Here is a 15273-nt window from a genome sequence, read left to right as displayed (position 1 = left end):
ATTACTCTTAGTGTTCTACAGATTTTTAAGTCAAATCTTCAAAGCAATATAATCCATGGGTGCTTCTAGTACTCCATTTTACAAAAGAAACAATAGACATTCACCTTGTTTTAACAACTTGTCCAAGGTCACATCACCAGAGGTAGCAAAGTTAATCTTTGAATTCTGGAAGTCTGGCTTCAGAGTCTTAACACCTACCAACTACACTACACAACCTCTCAATGTTGACTTTTGGTCTTGAATTTTTCCACAGATCATTATATTTGTAGATTTTTTTCCTCTATGTGTTTTTACTTGAACAAATTTTTTCTAATTTAACTGCCCTCATTGGAAGACATGACTCTAGCAAATGGAAATTTAAGATAGGAATCAATTCATAATTTGTTCCTTTGCCAAATTCCTCTAATACCTTTTTATTTTTAACCTACGGTAGTGAAGTTTAAATTAAAAATCAGGTGTTGGGTCACCTGGGTGGCTCAGTCAGTTCAGCATCCTACTGTTAAGATTTCTGCTCAAGTCATGATCTCATGGCTCCTGAGATTGAGACCAGCATCGGGCTTTGCCCTGATGGTGGGGAGCCTTCCTCGGATTCTCTTGCTCTCCCTCTCTGTCTGCTTCACCCCACTCGTGCTCTCTCTCCCTCTTTCAAAATAAATAAATAAACTTTAAGAAAACTTGGATATCCATTAAATTTATCTATGATGAGTATTAGACTTTTGATAGACCACACAAATATACATAGTATATATGCTTATGTGTTTGTATATTTTAATAATTCATAAAAATGATTTTTTTCTAAGGTCTGAATATTTGCGTTGATGTAGCTGGTCTATCATGTAAAGTTACAAGGAAGGAAAACTTTTCAGAAATGTATTTTTCCCCCTCAAGTCTAGTTTTGTTGTTTTACTTATGGGAAAACATACAAAGTCCAAAGTTTGGTTTTTTTTTAATTTTTTTTAATGCTTCTTTATTTTTCAGAAAGAGAGAGAGACAGAATATGAGCGGGGGAGGGGCAGAGAGAGAGGGAGATCATGCCCTGAGCTGAAGTCAGCTGTTTAACTGACTGAGCCACCCAGGTGCCCCTCAAAATCCAAATTTTTAAATGGAAATGGTATATTTTTTAGCTTCTCAACCAAAACCACTTTCTTCCTTTATGTGAATTTGTAATTTTTATGTGGAAATTTGAATTTTCATTTTAGAAAATAATTTAAAACTATTTTAACTAATCATGAATAAGAGGTATGTGTGTTCTCAGTCTTATAGCAGCTGGAAACTATTTAACATCTTTGAGACTATAAACAGGATACATAAGCAAAGTTTAGCTCCATAAAGTATGCTTCTGATAGCCTTTTTAAAAAATCATTAATCAGTAAGTTGTACCTCTTTATGCTTATTTTTAACTTTTTCCCTAATTCCCATAAATGTACAGATATAGAGTACTATATATTAATGTTCAATCACAAATGTTAGTAATAATACAGAAACATTTATCAGAAACTTCAAGAGGGAAGGAGGGTAGCGATGAATGATTTTGAAGTCCTTATGGGAAAGCATTAAAAGTCACAAATGAGGGGCGCCTGGGTGGCGCAGTCGGTTAAGCGTCCGACTTCAGCCAGGTCACGATCTCGCGGTCCGTGAGTTCGAGCCCCGCGTCGGGCTCTGTGCTGACTGCTCAGAGCCTGGAGCCTGTTTCCGATTCTGTGTCTCCCTCTCTCTCTGCCCCTCCCCCGTTCATGCTCTGTCTCTCTCTGTCCCAAAAATAAAATTAAAAAAATAAAAAATAAAAAAATAAAAAAAAAAAAGTCACAAATGAAATTAGCTAACGCCAGCAGTGTCTTTATATTTGGTTTTGCTCTTACAGACTAAGGAAGGGAGTTGTGTAGATTTGCCAGGAGAGATTTTCCAGGAAAGTTGTGATACACTAAAGCAGGAATTATATCCTACATGAAATTATATCCTAAGATGGGTTGTATCAAGGAGGCTGGGAAACAAGAAATGCTTCTTCACTGACGTAATAGGTCTTACATCAGAGTGGCCACATTAAGAACTGGGAGGAAGAGATAAACCTGAGATATTTGATGGGCACATCTCTGAACTTACTGAATTGAATTGATGGAACAAAGAGAGGGGAATCACAAGTATAACATAAAGTTCACATTATGAAAATAGGAAATGAGGCAGAGGGCGATTCCATTAACACAAACAAGTCTATTAAGGAAGAATCTAATTTGAGAATATTTTGATTTTAAGTAAGTAGACTTTGTGCAAAACAGAGCATTCTAAAGAAAATATTTGTCTAATTTTGGAAATACATATTTATAAATTAACAAAAGAGGAAAAATGAATGAGAAAGGTTTAGAAAAGCATCTCAATTTTCTTCCTATTATTTATTAATAACTTGAAAATTATACTTTGAATATATATTTTGAGTATATACATTGTAATCAGTATTTTACATTCCCTCTAACCTTCTCAAATATTTTAAAGCGGTTATAATAATACTTATGTTAAAAGTAAGAAAAATTAGACACTATAAATATTGAGTGATTTATGTAAAGCCATACAAGAGGGTGACACAGAAACAGAACTGAGCATTTTGTCTCCACATCCCTATTGTTTCCTTGCACATTGCCATATTTCTCTTGATTTTCCCAAGATACCACATAGAGTACTTATTTATAACAGATTTTGATGGAGGTTTGCAGTTTCAAAGGAGACTATACTACAATATTATATAACAATGAAAACAAGTAAAATTCAATACTATATATCCAACTTTACAAAATCCTTTAGCCACACCCATGTCTGAAATCAATTTCTAGCTGACAGTTTTCTTCAAGTCCCTCATAGATTATTGCTGAGGCTTTTTCTTCCTCCACTCTCGCCATGCCCCTTTCCCTTCTCAGTTCCCCTTGCCTTCTCATCCCCCTCCATCTTTTTCTCCTCCTCTCCTTCTGCTTCTTTCTCCTTCTTCCTTTCAGTTGCTTAAGTTCACTGGAGACTACTGAATTGAGCTAATGTGTTACAAAAAACAACTTAAGCAACTTTTTGTTTAGCTGTTTCCTTTTCCCTTCCAATCTACTCCCTCTCATAGGCTGAGGCTACTGCACAAATGTACCTCCATTAAGATGTTTGCTAACCAAGGACCACGTATTTACTCGAAAAAAAAAATCTCTCTCTTTTATAAGCAGAAGAAGCATCGACCTGTAGGATTATGTACTTCTGATTTACTTACATATGTAAGTCACCTTGGTATAAGTAACTACAATGCAATATACTAATACTGTTCCCATTCAGAAATACATTAATACAAAATATCAACTCTTATATTGGAACCTCCTCATTTAGCAATGCATATTCGTACACACTGACTATGTTGATGCCTTTCCTATTAGGCAGTATATTATCAGTTATGAGGCAGACTGTTTGATCCTTTTGACTGCATTTTTTTCAACTTTAGATGACCAACAGGCTATGATGTATTGTTCACTAAACCAAAGATGTAATAATGTAATTTGGTCTGATCATTAATAATAATAGCAACCCCAAGAATGACAGCCTACTATATATGAATTTAAATGTTAAGTGATGTGATCATATTTATAATATATTTTGTTCTTAGGGTTTTTTGTTAAATATACTTCTTTATAAATGTGTGTGTGTGTGTGTGTGTGTGTGTGTGTGTGTAGGTGGAGAGAAAAAGTGAATATAAAGAGTAAGCCTAGAGTATTAAGTTAAAACCATTTAAAGCATTTGTAACTGCACATACACTAATAAGAAAATTGAAGACAAGTCTATTTTTATTTATATTAAAGTCTTTAGGGAACTAAGTGCTCCATGAAATATGTAATCTGTAAGGAGTACCAATTCCACTTAAATTAAAATTTTAATTTTCAAAGGTAATTTTACCATAAATGTGTATGTATGCATAAATGAAACAGACAAAAAGAAAGCATAAAAAATATTTTAAAAAGCATCCAAAATGGTGCTTTTTCCTTCAAATTTGTTATTTATTGTCATTAGAATTTACTACAGCATAGTTTCAAATAATTGAAATTTCTGACCATAAACATCCAGAGGCATGAAGGATTTCTTTCTCTATTCTTTAAATTTCTTAAAAGAAGAACAATTAGTTTTTGGAAATAAAGAAATCATATTAATATTGAGATACATGGTCTTCAAAGTCTATAAACTATGCTTAAATCATAGTATAAATATTTATTCACTGAGCATGACCAGAAATATAGTGAAGAGTTTGGTTTTATGGTTATACAACAATTTCTAATAAAAGTTGTATGGCACATTGTGAAAGTAGCATTCTATCATAAACTGGGTAGAAGGAATCTGATTCTAAGTTTATTTCCTATGGCCAATGAAATGGCCTTTCAGAATGCTTTATGAAACTACAAATCATTTGAGCTGCTCCCTGGCTGAGAAACTTAAATTAAATTGGAAAGAACCTCCAAGACAAATCAAGAGTCTTTTGAAACTATGTTAACTCTATCAACATAACTATCACCCTTACATTATGACTACTAATTTAGAGGCCTACATAGAAGATTGCTTCACTCTTTTAAAAAATATAAGCTAATATTATAATTTTAATGGAATTTACTATTCATTGTACTTTTAGTCATATCCCTATCAGTGTTTTTCAAATTTGAATGTTTTCTGAGTCCCTTTTAAAGAAAAACAATTATGAATCACAGTGATAATTTAGATCATTTTATATTATAACAATTAATATGTATTATATATAATCATATAAATAATAATATAAAGCTATATGTATAAAACTATATGTAAACTTGTGTAAATCTATAATTGAAATATAAACAAAGTTACCCAATGATTAGTAGTAAAATAAACATTAAAGTGATAAATGATGTTGTTGCTTAAATTAAATGTTACATACAATGTGAGTAATATGGATAGTGTGAATATGGAACTATCTGCATACAGATTCATTTGAGTTCATCTTGCTCACACATTCTCTTGGCACCCATGACTCTCTCATCTTTATACCCTGTTGGCCTTCACTTGATGTCATCCCACCACCTGGTAATTATCCCTACGTTATTTCTCATTAACGACAGAATCAAATAAGTACACCTTTGTACAAATTATGTTGAAATAGAGGATGAAATTAGGCATTAATATCACCTGTAGTAAGCTATAAGGTAGAAGATTAAACAAGACCATAAAATTTATGAACTGACATGAATGGCAACTTGAATTCAGTTTAAGCTTGTTTTTATCTTGTTTTACCTCCAAAAGGAAAAGAAAAACAGAAGAATTTACATAAGTCAATAACATGAGTGTAGAGATACAGCTTCCTAGTTATGAATGGGTGTGTGCAAATGTTCCCAATAGGCGACATAACTGTAGTGGAATAAGGAAACCTCCAAGTCAAAGGTGATTTGAGTTTTTTTGGTTTTCTGAATTTTATAAAGCAATCAAGCAATGGATAAGGGCTATATCAAGAATGAAGAACCTAAAATTTTCAGGCAATAGTAGCATATGAGGAGATTCTTGATCTGTGATTGTCATATCTGTACCATAAACCTCATTGCAGACCAGGCCATTGATTGCCTTTGGTGTTTCTTCTACAAAGGAATCTGCATGCACCCCACTGATACGCCAAGAGAAAACATTAGAGTGTCAACTCCTTAAGTGTTATCTTACCTTTCTAATAATTATATTTTGTAGAATATCTGTTTGAGTCTATATAAAATTGAATAGGTTGGTGATCATATTTCCATTTTATCTGAAACGTGCATGATACATTTTAGAGATGATCATTAAAATAAAATACAAGATTGTGTATTATGAGTGTAACAAAGAATTTATATGATCACTAGCACAAATCCAAGGACTCCAGTTTGAAAAATACTGCCCTAGATAAATATACCAAATCATAAAGAAAATGATTTAATTCAACTATTTACTGGCTGATATCCCTTTTTTATTTAGTACAACTCATATGTGAATGTGTGGCTTCATGATTTCTTGCCTCACGATAGAGGTAAGAGGTTCTGTTCTTTGTCTAGTTCTACGATTCTTATATTGGAAGTGAACTTGCCATGTCTTTATCTTTTTATACTATTTCATATCTTTTTAAATACATCTTGCTTTCAATATTGTAAACATCCATTTATTTTTAGGTGCTTTAAATTTTTTAAACTTACTATTTTTTGACACCTTTCCCTGTTAAGAAACTCATAGTGACTTATTCGCATTCAGGGAAATTCAGTGGGTAACATATATATGAGACTTAGTAGACATAAGATTTTTTACTAAGAACCAGTATGAGTAAGATCCATTATATTTCTATATCTGAGATAATGAAACAAGGAAACTTTAGATATCGAATAGATATCCCCTCCATGTAACAAGGGGCAGTGTCTTTGTCAAAACTGTAGTTATGGGAGGCTAAAGAACCAATATGGTGTTAATAAAGGAAATCAGAAGTTCACAGACATTATCTCACTGATATTTCCTCACTCTCTTCATCAGACTACTTTACTCTCCTAACAGTGTAAGTACATGCTAGGACAGTAGTTATTATAAAAATAGTTTTGATACTGAGTTTTCACATTTCCAGGGAAATTTTTATATCCTTGAACATCATTTTGTATGTGACTGTGTTCATCATTTAGGTGTCACAAGTATCCAAGCATATAGTAAAGTAGTCTGGCAGTACTGAGGATAGAATTTAATAGTCAATGAAAATTGCCCAGGGAAAAGCATGGAAAAGAAAAGGAGACAGAATTAGGTCTCAGACAATAATGAAATGTAGAGTGCTGAGACTCATTATCTCATCAGTTTTTCATCCTTATTGAGATACAATTAACATGTAATACTGTGTAAGTTTAATGTAAAGTATGTTGATTTGATACACTTATACATTGGAAAATTATTACACAACTCTCATCATTTTTGAAGAATAAGTCCATTCTCTTTCAGTACATTGAGTATATTATGTTTTACTGAAATTCCACTGCTAATTTTTTACTAGTGGTTAGCATGTTCTTCAATGGTTACTATCCAAATTTCTTTGTAAATCAGATAACAAAATTTTGTTTAAATTGCCTATTTCAGCTACATCTGCTGAGTCACTGGCACTGAAAGAAATGTGTTTCTCATTCAGTTTTACCTTGATTCAGTACATTAATTTCCCATAATGTGTGATGGAGCCTCCATTTATTGATGGTAATATGCTGGCCACTCTGATTTTTCCACTGGGCTCTAGTATGGAAAAAAAGACCTTATTTCTTTATATACGTTTGTTTTTTGTTTAAGTCATACAGTGACATTTTGAAAAAAATATTTTTGGTTTTCCTTTTAAATTAGTTTACATCCACAATTAATACCAGTATTTGTTGTGTAACTTTTCCTTGCAGAAATCACAGCAAAGTTTTCAAAGTGTCTATCATTTTTTCTTAAATACTTTTCTCTAGGCAGGTATTTAATACTCATGCTAATTAGGTTAGAATGAAATTGCTAATGCTGTACAATGTTTATAACACTCACTGAATATTTGTTTGAAAGAATAAATGGATGAAAATTAATACTTTTTACGTTATGTGTCTCCTGAAAAGAGTTGGGTAAAAATTTTATAGGGGGTAAAATGGTATTTGAATCTGATTGCCTATTGACAGTGCCAGCTTGTGGAACAACCACAGACAACTGATGATTTTAGAAGAAAGCCTAGAGATGGAAAAGTGTTTAGGTTCAGATTCATGTAAAATTTCGTCAGTCCTTTGATGTTTGGGAATTTACAGACCAGTTTCCACATATAAGTTGCAAAACTATATACTTTATATGAACTTAGGTAAACAGTATGTAGAGGCTCTAAAATTGAAAATACTGTTGGGAATATATTTAAAATTAAACAAAATCATAAGGCAAGTAAGAATTTAATAAAACTAGAGAATATAATAATAGCCTACTGTTGTTGGGAACAAAGTAAATAAAGGAAACCAGTGAACAACTTTTAGTTCAGTAAAATCCTATAATTTAAAAAAGAATTTTACCTATAGAAAATTTGAAATTATAAAAGTATATTCATATTTAAGTAAGGTTAGAGGTACTTAGAGCAATTTTACTGAAATGCTTACAGTCTCAGTCAAATTCAGTATATCACTCTGAGAAACCATTTTCCACTGATTAATGAAAGGATTTGTTTCTGGAAGAGAATTCTCTGCATTACAAATCCCTAATATTTTTCTGTTAGAAGATTTTATATCATCAATGCACGTACAACCTACTTATTTCTATAGTCATAAGAATTTAATGTAGTGTAGCATCTCACATCTCACATTTCAGAACTGTGACTAGTCACAGTCCTTTGGGAGGAAACATGCAAACAGATTATGAATCCTTTATAATTCTTACAAACTGCATGTCTCCTCTCAGTAGTACTTCTAAGATTCATGGATATAATTCCAAGAATGATTAAGATATCACAAACTATAATTCTACTCGATTTATAATTGAAAATGAAAAAGTTTCCCATAAAATGATATCATTATTTCTTTGAAAATTACAGGTATTCTAAAGTGTGGCCATGACCACAGGTATAAGTATCATAAATATCTCTGGGCAGGCTCTGAATTATTTTATTCCATTTTAAACCAACAGACTTATGTTCTTAATAGTGGTGTGTGTGTGCATGCATGACTGTGTGTGTGTGTGTGTGTTGCTTCACTTTCAAAGAAACATACGCCACGTGAGCAGTATAACTTATGATAGATTAAGTAGACTCTTACTGTTTACATACTTGTGGAAGGTCACTTTGCAATACTTGCAACTAATGCTTTCAGAGAAGTTTCAATGGTGGTGAAGTATATTTATAAGTTTGAGGATTATGATTGCCCAGGGCATTAACATAAAACAGACCCAAGGTATTATCGTGAGGGTCTTTCCAGCACATGGAAGAGTAAAACTTTAAGAAAAAACTTCACTTGCATTCTCATTGGAAGAAAAATCTGAACTTTAAGGGAGTTGGTAGGGATATATAACATGAAAGCAAGATACTGAAAATAAGTCACTTCAGAATGGATGGAAGAAAATCAATGACCTTGATAATCTGAAAAGTCAGATTTTGGTCCTAGCTTCGACAGAATTTTAGGCAAAACTCTAAAGTCACTGGGTCTCAGTGCTTTCACTGGTTAAATAAGGGCAATGGACTAGAGGTTCTGTGATAAGCTATGAAACCTCCAAGTTTACAAATTGATTATTTTGTATTGATGTAACAATAATAGCATCAGGCATATATTTTATACAACCTCAGTTTTAAACTTCCCTTTTCATTCCATCACCTTATCTTTTTCTCTATTATCCCAACTCCAAAAATTGTTTACCTCTGTGTCCCTTATCACTCACATGTTCTCATTTCCCAGTTCACTACAATGTTTTGTTTTTGTTTTAAGTAGGCTCCATACCCAATGTGGGGCTTGAACTCATGACCCTGAGATCAAGAGTCACATGCGGTACCAACTGAGCCAGCCAGGTATACCTAATTCACTATGGTTTTAATCCCTTGTATATATTTTCAATTTCTGCCCATATCTCACAGGGCAGAGCTCCAGCCTTGTTTAAATCTAACTGTCCAGTCACTCTATATATAACTCTAACTGCTAAAGTTCATTGGAAATAAACACAATTACACCTATTTTTGATCAGTTATCTCTCAAAAAGGTACTTAGTGCTACCTAGTCATGTTTACAATTACTGCAGTATAGGATTCTACCAAATGGCTGGCTGTGTGTAACCTCAGGAGTACACAGAGACATTTCTAGCAGGAGTGCTTTAAGATAATCAGTGACAACATCCTCAACTTTCCTACACCTGATCTACAGGATAAGGCATGGCTTGTGAGTTCGAGCCCCATGTCAGGCTCTTTGCTAACAGCTCAGAGCCTGGAACCCGCTTCAGATTCTGTGTCTCCCTGTCTTTCTCTACCCCTCCCTCACTCATGCTCTGTCTCTCTCTGTCTCAAAATAAATAAACATTAAAAAATTAAAAAAAAAAAAACCTGACCTCAGTAAATTAAAAAAATACATATTTTAGTAATAATATCTAAACTACTCTGAAATAAATTAAAGATGCATCTTATAAAACAGATTATAAGCAATGCAATCAAAGTTAAAATCAAATGGATCTAATTTAATTATTCCTTTTTAAAATATGAGATCATAAATATATGTGCTATTTTCATTACTTACATTTATAATAACATTAATAATGTATAACCAAAATATTATTTATGGAGCTAGGCAAGGAATATGCTAAAAGCCAAGGAGTTTTCTTTTTTTTTTTCCAAATGTATGCCTATCCACCTGGTGTTTGGCTAAGGGAAATAATCAATAACAGTGATGTAAAAACCCAGAAATATTGCCATTAACTTCTATAAGTTATTTAAAAAACAAATATATACACTGTTAAAATATAATGTATCTGACACCTAGCATATAATTTCAATAGGTTTTTAAAATATTATATGTTTTATAAAATTAAAACAGAATAACTGACTCTAATTGGATAAATTTTTGATATACCTGATAAGATAGTTTTTAATTATCTTAGTACTATATATGAAACAAAATATTATGAATTTTTTCCAATGAGTTTTATCTATTTTATTTTTTAAAATTTAGAAGTCTTGAAAAATATTCTAGTTGCATTTAAAAGAATGAACACCATTAAGTATTTAAGCTGATAGAATATGTTTTTTACTCTTGCTAAAAGTACATACTTGGGATGAATTTTGAGACTATATGAGATATATTTATTTAAAAAATGTGAAAAGGAAGCCCCTTTTAGGAATTAGTATTTCATGCCAATTTTCTCTTTGATTTGCTTCCAGTGGACCTTCCCTCAAGTGCAATGAATTCTTTGACAACAATTCAGAGATAAAAGATGTATTAATCAACAGCTGTCATTTATCCTACCACCCCCTGTTTCGAATTTCTGAATAAAGAACTAAAGGCTAAAATACAGGCTTAACAGATTACTCTTAATGCCAAATATATCTCTTTTTCTAATCTGATACACACACATATCAAACAGAATATGAAATAAACCTGATGTGTTTATGGTACAGACATTAATAATTAAAAGAGGCTATCGTGAAATCAATATTGTGATTTATCCCTTTCTCCACTCCCACATACACCAAAGGGGTTTTTCACCTTGGGAAGATACACAACAGTTGGACACAATTGAGGTAAGGGCTATGGCTTTCTTTTACTGTGTGGCAGAAGGAGTACTATGAATGCAGGCAAATATTAGAGAGACTTATAGTGAAAAGAACATATGGAAGATAAAGATCTGGACAGTGATTTCCTTAAAGTTATCTTAGTTAGGGTTCTCTAAAAGCAGAATCTGAGAAAGGATTTCTTGTTCAGGAGATTTCTTGAGTAAGTGCTTAGGAACAGGTCAGTAGGGAGGCAGAACAGGGCAGGGACAGGTAGGGAAGAAAGGGATCTCAGCTAGAAACTAGCTTCAATCTTTCTCTATTGGGGATATCTTGCAAAAAAGCTGCTTTGGAGTCATTTGTCTGGGACAGGAGTGGAGCCTGGAGGCAGTTTTGCGTAACTGCCTGGGCATTAGCACTCCTGTGTTGCCTAGGTTGTAGGTGCTTTTCAAAAGAAAAGAACAGCCCTGGGCCATTAGCAGACAATACTTTTAGCAGTTGGGAGATGGGTGTACCTTCTAGTAAAGGTGATTTGGGCAAAGCACCAAGAGATCCACTTCAACTATCCATAACCCCCAATCCTTTGCCATTTCAAGACAGGGTAGCCTGCATGTAATTGGTTGCTCATGGACTTTGCAATAACAATTTTCCCTCCACTCTCCCACATCAATTTTTCCTTCGACTAAATAAGACTCACCATACCTCCATTCTTGCTATTGTATTTCCACCTAAGCCAAACAAAATAAAACACAAAAGTATTGTAAACAGGGTAGGAAAATCCAGATTAGGAGCAGATGTCACTTCTGTAAAGATACTCACTTTCCCCTCCAGAGAAAAGAGGTCTCAGGGGATGGTAGATCAATTGTTCAATGTCTGTCTGTATGGCTGAGAGGTTAGGCAGTCAGCAATACCAAGACCTAGAACACCCTTGTGAGAGGAAGTCCCTATTGAATAGCCTCCATAGCCAAAAGCATGCCCATTCCTTTCATAGATTATTCCTATGGAAATTCATTGAAGAGATCTACATTCTCTTATATCAATATCTACATTCACTTATATCAATCTCCTAGGGGACACTACCAACAAAAGATAATTAAATTAACTTACCTGGTGAGGTTTTTGATTGTTTGTTTAGGCATTTGTTTGTTTTGCACATCATAGGAGTATGATTTGGGACTTCAAACATCTATGAGAGCTGGCTTATAGCTCTAAATTCTTCCACGACCCAGGCAAATTTTCCCTACTACCTAGGCAAATTTCCTTATTTCTTTTCTATATGTAGGTTTATTTTCCCCTTACCCTTCTACTTTGGATATAAAAATTTAGGTCTCATTTATATGTGTTTTTCTCATTAGACCTCATTAGAATTTTTCTGAATAGAATTGCCAAGTTGTAGAGAATGCACACGTTCATCTTTATAATTAGTGCCAAATTGTTTTATAAAATGATTCTACCAATTTGCATTCCCACTAGGAGAGTATAAAAGTTCCCATTGCTTTGCATTCTTGCCAACATTTAAGATTTCCAGAATTTAATCCTTCTTCCAGTGAGTGTGAAATAGCATCCATTGTAATCTAATTTGAATTTTCATGATTACTAATGAGCTAGAGAATCTTGTCACATGTTTATTGTCCAGTTTTATGAAATGGTCATTTTTGTTTTGTTTACTTATTTTATGTTTCTCTTTACACATTCATACATAATTATATAACATAGTTTGTCTAATAACTCCAATATCTGGTATTCTTGGTAGTGTAAATCTGTTTTGTTTTTTTTTTAACCTTCCTTCCTGCCGACTTTTACTCATGGTGGCATATTCCCTTACATGTTTGGAACATTTGAATTTGAGTTTAATCTATTAAAATGTATAGAGCTTAAACTTTAATCTATGAAAATGTGTAGAGCTTAAACTGCTTCTCAGCAGAGTGAATTTGTCTTTTCCTCTGTTACTGAATCAGTAGTTACAATTAACACAGAATATTTTAGCTTTTCTCAAGGGTCTTAATTTAATTGGAGAATCTCTAGTTTACCTTTTCCATCTTGCCATGGCTTCAGGACTTACCTTTTTTCCCTACATAACACAAAAAGGGTAAGTGCCTTAATGGAAAAACACTCTTTACTGTACATACCCTCCCCTACTTACTTGCTTCTTCCTTATTGCTCCCTGCTCATGTTTCAATTTACAGTTGTGTGTGTGTGTATGTGTGTGTGTGTTTTACTCCTGAATCTTTAAAGTTTCTTCCCTTAATTTTAGTGAGCACAACAATATAAAACATATATACCATTGCAGTTTATTCCAAGTATTGTTATAATTTTATTGGCAGGATCTGCAGTATAACTGAGCCCACAATACTGTTAGAAGGATCAGTCCCAACACATGTACTGTTTAATTCTGAGATAAAAGTTCTAACTCCATTTCTGCTCATGCTTTAAGTCAGTTTCTTTCAAGCTATGAGGTATAAAAATAATTTAGAAGGTTGTAAGCAAGATGCATCAAATATAAAAAGCAAATTACTATTTTGAATATATTGAAATGATACAAAGTTTAAATGAGTCAAATGAAAATGCATCTATTTGTGTGTAGTCATGGTAAAAACTTTGAAAGTCACTTCTCTAAGCTACTCTCAAAAGTCACTCCTATAACATCTTTTTTGACCCCTTAAGATGTAATTTCTTCCCATTCTGAAATACCACAACATTCTGATTATTGTATTTATATAATACTTTATGAACTCAACTTTTTAATATCCCTTCTTTATTTTATTTATTCAATATTTTTTCCAATAGTTACATGTATAAGTATTCTTGGTATCTTATTCAAATTCAAAGATGCGAGATTCTGGGAAGATGGCGGCGTAGGAGGACGCTGGGCTCACCGCGCGTCCTGCTGATCACTTAGATTCCACCTACACCTGCCTAAATAACCCAGAAAACCGCCAGAGGATTAGCAGAACAGAGTCACCGGACCCAAGTGCAGACGAGAGGCCCACGGAAGAGGGTAGGAAGGGCGGCGAGGCGGTGCGCGCTCCACGGACTGGCGGGAGGGAGCCGGGGCGGAGGGGCGGCTCGCCGGCCAAGCAGAGCCCCCGAGTCCGGCTTGCAAAAGTGGAGGGGCCTGACGGACTGTGTTCCGACAGCAAGCGCGACTTAGCGTCTGGGAGGTCATAAGTTAACAGCTCTGCTCGGAAAGCGGGAAGGCTGGAGGACAAAGGGAGGGTGAGCTGCGGAGCCCCCGGACGACAGAGCTCAGTTTGGCGGGGAACAAAGGCGCTAGCCAGCGCCATCTCCCCCGCCCATCCCCCAGCCAAAATCCCAAAGGGAACCGGCTCCGGCCAGGGAAATTGCTCGCTCCGCACGAACACCCAACTCTGTGCTTCTGCGGAGCCAAACCTCCGGCAGCGATCTGACTCCCTCCGGCTGCCACAGGGCCCCTCCTGAAGTGGATCACCTAAGGAGAAGCGAGCTAAGCCTGCCCCCCCCTGCCGCCGTGCACCTTGCCTTCCCACCCCAGCTAATACGCCAGATCCCCAGCATCACAAGCCTGGCAGTGTGCAAGTAGCCCAGACGGGCCACGCCACCCCACAGTGAATCCCGCCCCTAGGAGAGGGGAAGAGAAGGCACACACCAGTCTGACTGTGGCCCCAGCGGTGGGCTGGGGGCAGACATCAGGTCGGGCTGCGGCCCCGCCCACCAACTCCAGTTATACACCACAGCACAGGGGAAGTGCCCTGCAGGCCCTCACCACACCAGGGACTATACAAAATGACCAAGCGGAAGAATTCCCCTCAGAAGAATCTCCAGGAAATAACAACAGCTAATGAGCTGATCAAAAAGGATTTAAATAATATAACAGAAAGTGAATTTAGAATAATAGTCATAAAATTAATCGCTGGGCTGGAAAACAGCATACAGGACAGCAGAGAATCTCTTGCTACAGACATCAGGGGACTAATGAACAGTCACGAGGAGCTGAAAAACGCTTTAAAGGAAATGGAAAACAAAATGCAAACCACCACGGCTCGGATGGAAGAGGCAGAGGAGAGAATAGGTGAACTAGAAGATAAAGTTATGGA

At 34.9% G+C, this 15273-nt stretch overlaps 1 protein-coding gene across 1 annotated transcript in view; it reads left to right on the top strand.

Moving 5' to 3' along the window:
• Positions 1-15273, top strand: part of LOC124519917 (bifunctional heparan sulfate N-deacetylase/N-sulfotransferase 4-like) — a 403122-nt gene that overhangs the window by 171667 nt on the left and 216182 nt on the right. The gene's annotated exons all lie outside the window — the stretch shown is intronic.

This window comes from Lynx rufus, unplaced genomic scaffold, assembly GCF_022079265.1.
Source record: "Lynx rufus isolate CCGP_SWC_20201006 ecotype Redwood Valley unplaced genomic scaffold, mLynRuf1.p SCAF_3, whole genome shotgun sequence".
Taxonomy (NCBI): Eukaryota; Metazoa; Chordata; class Mammalia; order Carnivora; family Felidae; genus Lynx; species Lynx rufus.
The sequence above is the reverse complement of the archived record's forward strand: the minus strand, read 5'-3'. Positions and strand labels throughout refer to the sequence as shown.